The sequence below is a fragment of the Zingiber officinale genome, chromosome 6A, assembly GCF_018446385.1.
Source record: "Zingiber officinale cultivar Zhangliang chromosome 6A, Zo_v1.1, whole genome shotgun sequence".
In the NCBI taxonomy this organism is placed as follows: Eukaryota; Viridiplantae; Streptophyta; class Magnoliopsida; order Zingiberales; family Zingiberaceae; genus Zingiber; species Zingiber officinale.
In genome coordinates, this window is record NC_055997.1 from 40478314 (window position 1) to 40488911 (window position 10598).

At 39.2% G+C, this 10598-nt stretch overlaps 1 non-coding gene across 1 annotated transcript; it reads left to right on the forward strand.

Moving 5' to 3' along the window:
- The first annotated feature begins 2167 nt into the window (after positions 1-2167).
- LOC121998857 lies at positions 2168-2273 on the forward strand. Its single transcript, XR_006116647.1, has one exon. It is a non-coding gene; the product is annotated as a small nucleolar RNA R71 (small nucleolar RNA).
- Positions 2274-10598: the final 8325 nt, after the last annotated feature.

Consider the following 10598-nt stretch of genomic DNA (forward strand, 5'->3'; position numbering starts at 1 on the left):
TAAAACCTATCTCCATATGATACTTGGCTTATATCATGCTACCCAAGATAGAGAAAAGAGGTACATTAAGCATACTACTAGCATCATTTACAACATCATGAATCTAGATAATGAATGTGCTAACATTTTCACTTAAAGAAAGGAAAGCATATAAGTCAAGTTTGATGTTCTCAAGATGAATGCCACAAGAAATCAAAACAAAATGCAAGACATAAGCAAAAACAAAAAAAACAAACAAAGCAATTCAAATGCATCTAATGCATCCCCCCAGACTTAAACTTTTCATTGTCCCAATGAAAACCAAAAATAATGTGGAGGAGATTAAAAGTAAGAGAAGTTACCAAATGATGCATGCCAAATGCCCATGTCATTAACTTCTCCATCATGTAGTTACACTCCTCCTAATCTTTGAGTCCTATAAAAGAAGATTGACAACAAAAATGAAGTAGAGGATACATGTTTATTATAAAGGATGAAATGAAAGTAGAAAGAACTAAAGACAAATGAAAACAAAGAAAATGAACTTTGGTTGCCTCCCAAGAAGCGCTTGTTTAAGGTCATTAGCTCGACCACCTCATTAGATTTATCGAAATCTCGCTCTTGGAGGGGTAAGATATTTCAACACCCTCCTACCAAGGGCTCTTATTATGGAGGGAGCTTTCAATATAGGAATTACAAAATGAAGTATCGCTCTCTCCATCTTCGTCTTCTTTGAAGTTCTTTCAGGTGGTCGAAGACGGCTCAGTGTGAGCTTCCAATTATTAGTCCAAGTGAAATATGCACATGCAAAGAAAATACAAATCTCCCACAAATATATTAGATAAGATAGGGCCATAACCATATTAAGATAAGCAGAATAAGAAATAAAAACTGAATCACATCCAACAAAGTCAATAATAGGTACCTTAATAAAATTTTCCAAAAGATCACAAGAAATACTAACCTTGCTTTGCTGAGAAATACCTAATATTTCTAAAGATGTGGATGTGATTTCCTCTAAATCAAAAGATGATTCTGGCTCTGGCTCAGGTGATGGCGATATCAAAGATGGTGATTCTTGAGACTCAACCATATCTACATGAGTCCCTACACATTATTCCACAACATGATCAATTCTTACAACCTCTAAGGGTTGTATGAACAAAGGTGGTGATCCTTGAGATGTTGCTTCCACAACACAGCTCCCTACACATTTTTTCATATCATCATCATCAACACAAACATCAAAAAATAAACCAACATCTATGTCCTCAATAGGAGAATCAATAACAAGAGGATCAATAACTTCACTTGCAGTTTTAAGTTGATCTACCACATCACAATTATCATCTGAAAGTTCAATGTCACTATAACACCCTATAAAATTTGGAGGTAGATATGAAAACTTATTTACCACTACATTATCTTCACAATCCTCATCTGAAGAGTCTTCATCTTTATAAAAATTCAAAAATCTGCACTCAACCTTACCAATGTCACAGAATTTTTTAAAGTCATAGTTCTCATTGATCCCCACTAACCTTTGTGGAAAAGGAACCCTTAGTGAAGGTCTTGGGAAAGGTACTTCTAATTTCCAATATTCCCTTTTAGCTTGTGGAGGAGATTCAACTTGCTTATCTAGTGTTGGTATGATCAATCATTGAGGGAAAGGTACTTGTGGCATTTGGGAACCTCCTGGAATAATGGAACTGAGTTCATGTGGTCTTCTATTGTTCTTCTCCTCAATTCTAAACATGTCCTTCTTCAGAAGTTCTTCATGATTTTTTTTCAAATCTCAACCCAACATCATCACACTTTTCACTAGATCTTGTCTGTGAAGAAGGGGGATCTTCTTTAAACTAATTTAAAATAATACTTTCAATCTTTGCCCCTAAATGTTTGAACTCCCCGTTCTGTGACTTGTGATTTTCAAAACTCATAGATGGTTGAGTTACAATTTGTTTGACAGGCTCTATAGCATTTATGGCTTGCACTTCTTGAATGTTTGAAAAAATTTCATCCAACTTATGTTCGACTATTCATGGAGGTTCAATGTCACTTGATCAATTAACATATATGCTTCATCTACACTTTTGTCAATAAAAGAACCTCCAACTGATGAATCCAATAAACTCTTGTGTGAGAAAAAATTCCCCCATAGAATATGTGCAGAATCAACAATTTTTCAAAACCATGATGAGGGCACTCTCTTTGAAGACTCTTGAATCTATCCCATGCTTCAAACAATGATTCTCCATATGCGTGAGCAAAATTTATTATGTAATTCCTCATATACACTGTTCTGCTTGGAGGGAAAAAATGATTCAGAAATTGCTCCCAACTTGTGATACTTTGAGGATGGAGAGAATATAACCAAGTCCTTGTTTTATCCTTGATACTGAAAGGAGATGCCATCAATCGAACTGCATCTGTTGACACTCCTTCACATTTCACCATATCACAAATCTCTAAAAATGTTTCAAGATGCAGATAAGGACTTTCTGATACTTCTCCTCCAAATTTGTGACCTTATATCATGAAAATTAACTCTGGATCTAGTTGGAAACTTTTTGCTTCAATTTGAGATAGCACAATGGGAGACAAAAATTTTGCAGAAAAAGGTGTAGAAAAATTTCTCATGGGCCTGCTTAACATGTTAGTGCTCATGGATATTCAAGAATTAAAAACAAGAAATAAAATGCAATATGAAAAGCAAGAAAGAAAATGCAGAATTCAAATTGCAAGAAAGAAAGTGCATAATGAAAACAAGAAAGAAAAGACAAAATGAACAAGAAAAATATCTAGAATAATTCATATGCCAAGAACAAGATTGCAAGATATGTTTTGAAAAGAAAAGAAGAAAGAAACTAAATCAAAAGAGAGAAAAGTTAGACTAGAATGTTAGAAATTAAAAATGCAGAATTAAAATTGCAATAAAAAGGAATTGGCAAGAAGTAGAAAGATATACAAGAAAAACAGAATTCTAAAGATTAGTTACAATTATGCTAACGAAAAGAAAAGAAAAGTTATGTTTAGTCTAACCCAATTGATAATCTCTAATGTTATAGCGTAGTCCCCGGCAATGACGGCAAAAACTTATTAACTCTCCGCAAGTGTATGGATATGTCGTAAGTAATAATAAAAGATATCGTATCCACAAGGACTGGAATAAGCACTAAAGATATCTCAACGCGAATTAGCTAAACAACTAATCAATTGATTTTCAAAAGCTAAGAGCAACTATGAAAGGTAAACAAAGAAATGAAAGAATAAGAAACAAGAATAAGGGCAATGATAAAGGTATGCTCTAAGAGTTTTGATTTCTTTGTAAGGTTCTTCAATGTAAATGATCTACCGAATCCTATTCCTCAATTGACCATCATTTGTAGAAGGTTGCTGGTTCCCTCTTGCAATAGACAACCAGCCTAGGACTGAAGTCTATACCTAAACGTGATCAATTAGGAATGAATCTATGTTATGCTTCTTAGTTAGAGCCCTAGAGCCAATCATTTGATGATTGTATGGAATCATTGTATCATATTCTTGTATATTAATAAAGGCATTTGATTTTGGTTATTATACTTACTTATTAGTGCCAAATAAACTAAGTATAATAACGTCCCTGAGTAGAGCGTTCTTACCTATATCAATCGATTGGTTGAATCGATAGTGAGATGATATAGGGAATACTACTCTAAATCATTCCTAGTCGAGTATTAACATTCAGGGACAATGTTAATACAATAAGACAAGCATGTAGGTCAGCTCGATGACTTGATCTCACAAGTCATGGATATAGAGATATCAAGCTGACACATGGGTATGCATTAAAGAATGTATACTGAATGACCCGCCATGAGAAAGTATCATTTTCTTATATGAGTGTCATATACTTTCTCATGTGACTATTAGTATGACTATTGGTCCTTAGACCTGAAGTCACCATGGTTCCTTACATAAGGAGTTATGTACTTTGGTTTCGTCAAACGTCACCCGTAATAGGGTGGACTATAAAGGCGATTACTGGATATGTAATGAATTATGCAGAGGGATGTGAGTGATGTAGATGGGATCTATCCCTCCCATATGACGGGAGCGACATCGGTATTCTTGATAGAGTTAGACCACGAAGTGCATGGCCATGCCCAAATGAGTCAACATTAGATGTTGAGCTCATTTGATCGAGTGAGTCTACTTGGAGTTCAAGATTTAGATTGATTAGAGGATGACACGGTCTATGCCTCACATTGATCAATCTAGATGTCTAGGATAGAAGGAAAATGTCACATATTGTGAGGAGTCACAATTAGTAGTCACAAGGTGATGTTGGATCTCAACATTCTTGTAACTTGGGTAGTAATGATGTGTTGCTAGATACCGCTCATTACTTATGCTCCTAAATGGGTTTAGGGCATTGCCAACATTACAAGAACCTATAGGGTCACACACTAAGGACAATTAGATGGAGATTTGGTTCATACGATGAATCAAGAGGATTAGATTCATTTGATGAATCAAATTTGATTAAGAGTAATCCAAATTGGGCTACTTGAGTTAGACTCAAGTTGATTCATGTATTTAATGAGTCTAATTTAGATTATGATTCATTAGATCAATTTAATTTAATGAATTAGATTCATTATATTAAGTTGGCTTGAATCAAATGGTTAGATTAGATCAACCATGAGAGAGATTGAGTCAAGTTTGACTTGACTAGAGAGGAAGAGGAAGAGTCAAGTTTGACTTGACTCTTTGCCACATCATGAGTGAGGTGGCAAGATGTGGACCAATAGTGTTGCTCCACATCATCTTGCTTTGCCACCTCATGGAGGTTACAAGCCTCCATTGCATTTAATGTGAGTTAGCCACATTAAATGAGTGGAGGTTACTCATTTGCCACATCATTGTGAAGTGGCAAGATGTGGACCAATGGTAATGGTCCACATCTTCATGATGTGCCACATCATAGGAGTTACAAAACACCTCTTAATGGCTTCACATTAATTGTGATTAATGTGGAATGGGAGTTACACTCCATGGAGTGGCCGGCCGCACAAAAGTGGTGATTGTAATTTGATTTTATTCAAGTGTGATTATTACTCCTTTCTTCTTCCTCAAGCTCTCCCTCTCCCTCTCCTCCTTGCTTGGCCGAATCTTACCAAGGTGCTAGCACACCTTTGTGTGAGGTTTTCTCCACCTACGTGTCCGTGTGGATACTTCTAGAGGACCGACGCTTGACGGTCTTGAGATCCGGCAATTCCTTGGACGAGCGGGAACGCGAAAGGGCACGCTTCAAGGTATACTTCTTAACACATAGATCTAGGAGTAGATCTAGATATTTAAAAACTCGTACTCGTAATTTTCGTTCGGTTTTCCTTGCACAGATCTACGGCTTTGGGTGATTCGGGGTTTCCGCGACGCGAAAAGCGGTTTTCGCGGCCCGAAAAACACAACAGTGGTATCAGAGCCACGTGCAAGGCTTGTACGAGTTTAATTTTTGGTTTTATGAAAACTAAACCTTCTGTGATTTTCTGTAAAATTTAGTTTTTTATGTTTTTATGGGTAATTTTTCCGTAGAACCGAAGCACAAGTATCTCAGTACTTGTAGGCTTCGGCTACCGGGAAGTTTTTCCTTAAACGGCTTCATTTTGCTCCAAATCCATTTGGGACAGCGGGCTTGGGTGCCATTAGATCGCAAAGGAGCAACTCACGATGGTTAGATCGTGGGTAGGGGTACTTCCCCTAACCCCGCAAGGGGATTTGCTCCACGATTGCACCCGAAATCGCTAAAAACGAACCAGCCGGGAAGATTTTTCCGAAACGGCAATGTCTCGACCCAAATCGTTTTGGGACAGCGAGTTTAGGTGCTGTTGGATCGAAAAGGAACCCTCACGATGGTTAGATCACGTGTAGGGGCGCTGCCTCTGGCCCCGCAAGGGGATCCGTTCCGCGATTGCGCCCGAAACCGCAAAACGGGACCGCCGGGAAATTTTACTCGTAAAAATTGTAAAAAATTAATTTTAAAATTATAGAAAATTATGAAAATATATAATTTTGAATTATATATTAATTTTGTTATAGTCATGGCCCAAAAACCCAATATGATTGGATTGTGTTGTAATTCATAATACGGCCTGCGTGCCGTTATGTGTTTGCGCGTGTTGTATGTTTTTATTTTTCCGCGACCTGCGCGTCGTGCCTTTCTCATATATTCTGGTTGTAAATTAGATTTAGACTCGAATGTAACTCGAGTTTCAAATTGTAATGTACAAATTGGAGCGGTGGAGGGTCCACATGAGACGGAGTTCCGAGGCGGGCACGAGCAACACAAGGTGGTCAAAGGGAGGAGCTTGGAGAAGCTGTTGATTCTAGGTTGACCATTCGATCTTCTCATTGGCTTGAGAAGATCGTAGTAGGGCCATGACTAAATCACAAATAGATTAATTAGTTAATTGCTTATGTATATAATATATGTTTAATAAGTAATTAATTAATTAGTGCCTTACGATTAGATTAGATCTAAGTCGTGCACATGATGCACCCTTGCGATTAGATTAGATCTAAGTCGTGCATAAGATGTATCCTTTTCGATTAGATTAGATCTCGATCGAACCAACTCTAAATGCCTAACCGTTCCGTGATACCTATCACTACCTCGATCACATGTATTGTTGAATCTGCCAAAGCAGAGCAATACATATTATCTTGGTAGGGTACGGAGGGACAATCTTGGTCCCGCCTATCAACGCATGGGTGAATACAAACTCAATTAGATTGAGTATTCCTAGTTGCTCGGTTAGATCGAGTCAACTATAGGCATTCTTCCAACGGTTGGAAAAGAAAGGTCAAAATCACATCTATATTTACTCTCGGGCATATTAGCCAAAGCTAACTCGAGTTTTAATATAAATGCGGATATTGATTTTATAAACAAGAGTTGCATAGAGATGTAATTGGTAATCGTTACCTATCGATCATACTAAGCCTTGGGCGTATTAGCCAAAGCTAACTCAAGGGTTAGTATGATGTGGATCTTGTCCCACAAGAATTATAGAATTCAGTGGGAGCATCATTTAATTAAAGGCCTAATTAAATGATTAAGAATATGATATTTATTTCTGCTTTTATTCTGTTGAAGATAACCATGACGTCAAATACGAACACCTTCTCCCTACGATCTGTCCTTGAGAAGGACAAGCTCAACGGAGCAAACTTCTTGGACTGGTACAGGAACTTGAGAATAGTTCTCACCCAGGAACGTAAACTGTACGTTCTGGAGCAGCCCATTCCGGAGGCTCCTCCTGCCAATGCCCCGCGAGCCGACAAAGATGCTTATAAGAAGCATCAAGACGACACATTAGATATGTCCTGTCTAATGCTCGCGACCATGAACTCAGAGCTTCAGAAGCAACATGAGTTGATGGGCGCTTACGATATGGTTGAGCATCTTCTCCAACTATATCAAGGACAAGCGAGGCATGAGAGATTTGAGATCTCGAAGGCACTGTTTCAGTGCAAGATGTCAGACGGGGCTCCTGTAGGTCCTTATGTACTTAAGATGATTGGGTACATAGAGAACCTACAAAGACTGGGGTTCCCACTTGGCCAAGAGCTGGCCACTGACTTGATCTTGTAGTCCTTGTCAGATAGCTATAGTCAATTCGTTCTCAACTATAACATGAACGAGATTGATAAGCCACTGCCCGAGCTACTTAGTATGTTACGAACTGCTGAGATTAACCTTAAGAAGGTTAAGCCCATTCTGATGGTCCAGAAGCACAAGGGCAAGGGTAAGCCCAAAGGTAAGGGAAAGTCCCAAACCAAGGGCAAAGGCAAGGCACTGAAGCCTAAAGGAGGGGTCGCCAAGGATGCCACCTGCTTCCACTGCGGTCAGACCGGGCACTGGAAGAGGAACTGCAAGGTATACTTAGAGGATCTTAAGAAGAAGCGAAGTGAGACTTCCACTTCAGGTATATATGTTATAGAAGTCAATCTATCTATTTCTACATCATGGGTATTAGATACTGGATGTGCTTCTCACATTTGTACTGATGTGCAGGCGCTGAGAAATAGCAGAGCATTGACAAAGGGCGAGGTGGACCTACGAGGAGGCAATGGAGCATGGGTTGCTGCTGTTGCTGTAGGAACTTACCATCTATCTCTGCCCTCTGGGCTTGTACTATATTTAGACGATTGTTATTATGTGCCTGCTCTTATTAAGAACATAGTTTCAGTTTCTTGTTTGGACAAGAAAGGTTACTCTTTTAATAAAAGACAAATGTTGTTCTGTTTATTTAAAAGATTTGTTCTATTGTAGTGCACCTCTGATAAACGGACTCTATATTCTAGATCTAGAGAGCCCTATTTATAACGTTAGTACCAAGAGGTTCAAATCGAACGATATGAACCACACCTATCTCTGGCACTGTCGCTTAGGTCATATAAATGACAAGCACTTATCCCAGCTCCATAAGGATGGTTTGCTGGACTCATTTGATTTTGAATCATATGAGATATGCGAGTCATGCCTACGAGGCAAGATGACCAAGACTCCCTTTAGTGGGCACAGCGAGAGAGCGACTGATTTGTTAGGACTCATACATAGTGATGTATGTGGCCCTTTCAATGTCGCTGCTAGAGGCGGTTATAGGTACTTCATCACATTTACTGATGACTTCAGTAGATATGGTTATGTGTACTTGATGAAACATAAGTCCGAATCCTTTGAAAAATTCAAAGAATTCAAGAATGAAGTACAGAACCAGCTTGGCAAGAGTATTAAAATACTTCGATCAGATCGAGGTGGTGAATACTTAAGCCATGAGTTTCGTGACTATTTAGCTGAGTGTGGGATTTTATCCCAACTCACTACTCCTGGAACACCACAGTGGAATGGTGTATCCGAAAGGAGGAATCGTACCTTATTAGATATGGTACGATCTATGATGAGTCACACAGATCTTCCGACATACTTTTGGGGCTATGCTCTAGACACGACAGCTTTCATTCTCAACCGAGTTCCATCCAAGGCTGTGATAAAGATAACATATAGGATATGGACTGGGAGAGATGCCCAGGTGTCTTTTATGAGGATTTGGGGTTGTGAGGCTTACGTATGACGTCAAGTCTCAGACAAGTTAGGACCCAAATCCGACAAGTGCTACTTCATTGGATATCCCAAGGAAACTAAGGGATATTACTTCTACATTCCCAGTCAGCACAAGGTAGTTATGGCAAAGACTGGGGTCTTTCTAGAAAGGGACTTTGTTTCTAGAAAGACTAGTGGGAGTACGTTCGATCTCGAAGAAGTTCAAGATGTGGACCAAAGCACTGAAGCCTCGATGGAAGTTGAACTGGAACCACAAAGTGTTGTGGATGATGTTGTTCCACAAGGAGTTGAGGAACAACAACCAGTTCAAGTAGACATACCTCTTCGCAGATCTGATAGGGTACGTCGTCAGCCAGAGAGATATTCATTTCTCTTGTCTGACCATGATGACATTGTGCTCATAGAGGATGAGCCTACCACCTATCAGGAAGCTGTGATGAGACCAGATTCCGAGATATGGCAGGTGGATGTCAAAACTACGTTTCTGAAAGGAAACTTGTTTTTTGTAGATCCACCATAGCATACTAGCAGAGTATGCAAGCTGCATAAGCTAGCTTCTCGGAGCTGAAATCTTCGATTTGATGATGCAATCAAACAGTTTGGTTTCATCAAGAACGAAGATGATCCTTGTGTCTATAAGAAGGTAGTTGGGAACACAGTTATCTTCCTCATATTGTATGTGGATGACATACTACTCATTGGGGTAACATCTCTTTGCTTCAGTCTGTGAAGACTTGGCTAGGAAGTTGTTTCTCAATGAAGGACTTAGGTGAAGCATCTCGTATTTGGGGAATACAGATCTATAGAGAAAGATCTAAGAGATTGCTTGGCCTAAGTCAGAGTACATATAATGACAAGGTACTCCTTCGGTTTGCCATGCAGAACTCCAAGAAGGGATTTCTTCCTATGTCACATGGCGTGAGTCTTTCGAAGACTCAAGGTCCTTCTTCTAGAGAGGAGAGAGACCGCAAGGATCAGATCCCTTATGCCTCAGCCATAGGGTCTATCATGTACGCCAGGCTATGTACTCGAACTGATGTCTCGTATGCTTTGAGCATGACGAGCAGATACCAGTCAGATCCAGGTGAAAGTCACTAGATAGTGGTCAAGAATATTCTTAAGTACTTATGAAGGACTAAAGAATATTTCTTGATATATGGAGGCAATAATGAGCTAACTGTAAAGGGTTACAGGGATGCCAGCTTCCAGACCGATCAGGATGATTAAAGATCACAGTCGAGGTTCGTGTTTTGCTTGAATGGTAGTGCTATGAGCTGGCATAGTTCACAGCAGTTCTACAACGTTTCCATCTCATTCGAGAGATTATCGATAGAGGAGATGTGAAGATTTGCAGAGTATCTATAGAAGCTAACATCGCAGATCCCTTGACCAAGGCTTTGGCACAGAGAAAGCATGATGGTCACACTAGGTCATTAGGCATTAGAGCCTATACTGATTGGCACTAGTGCTAGTGGGAGATTGTTTGTTAGAGCCCTAGAGCCAATCATTT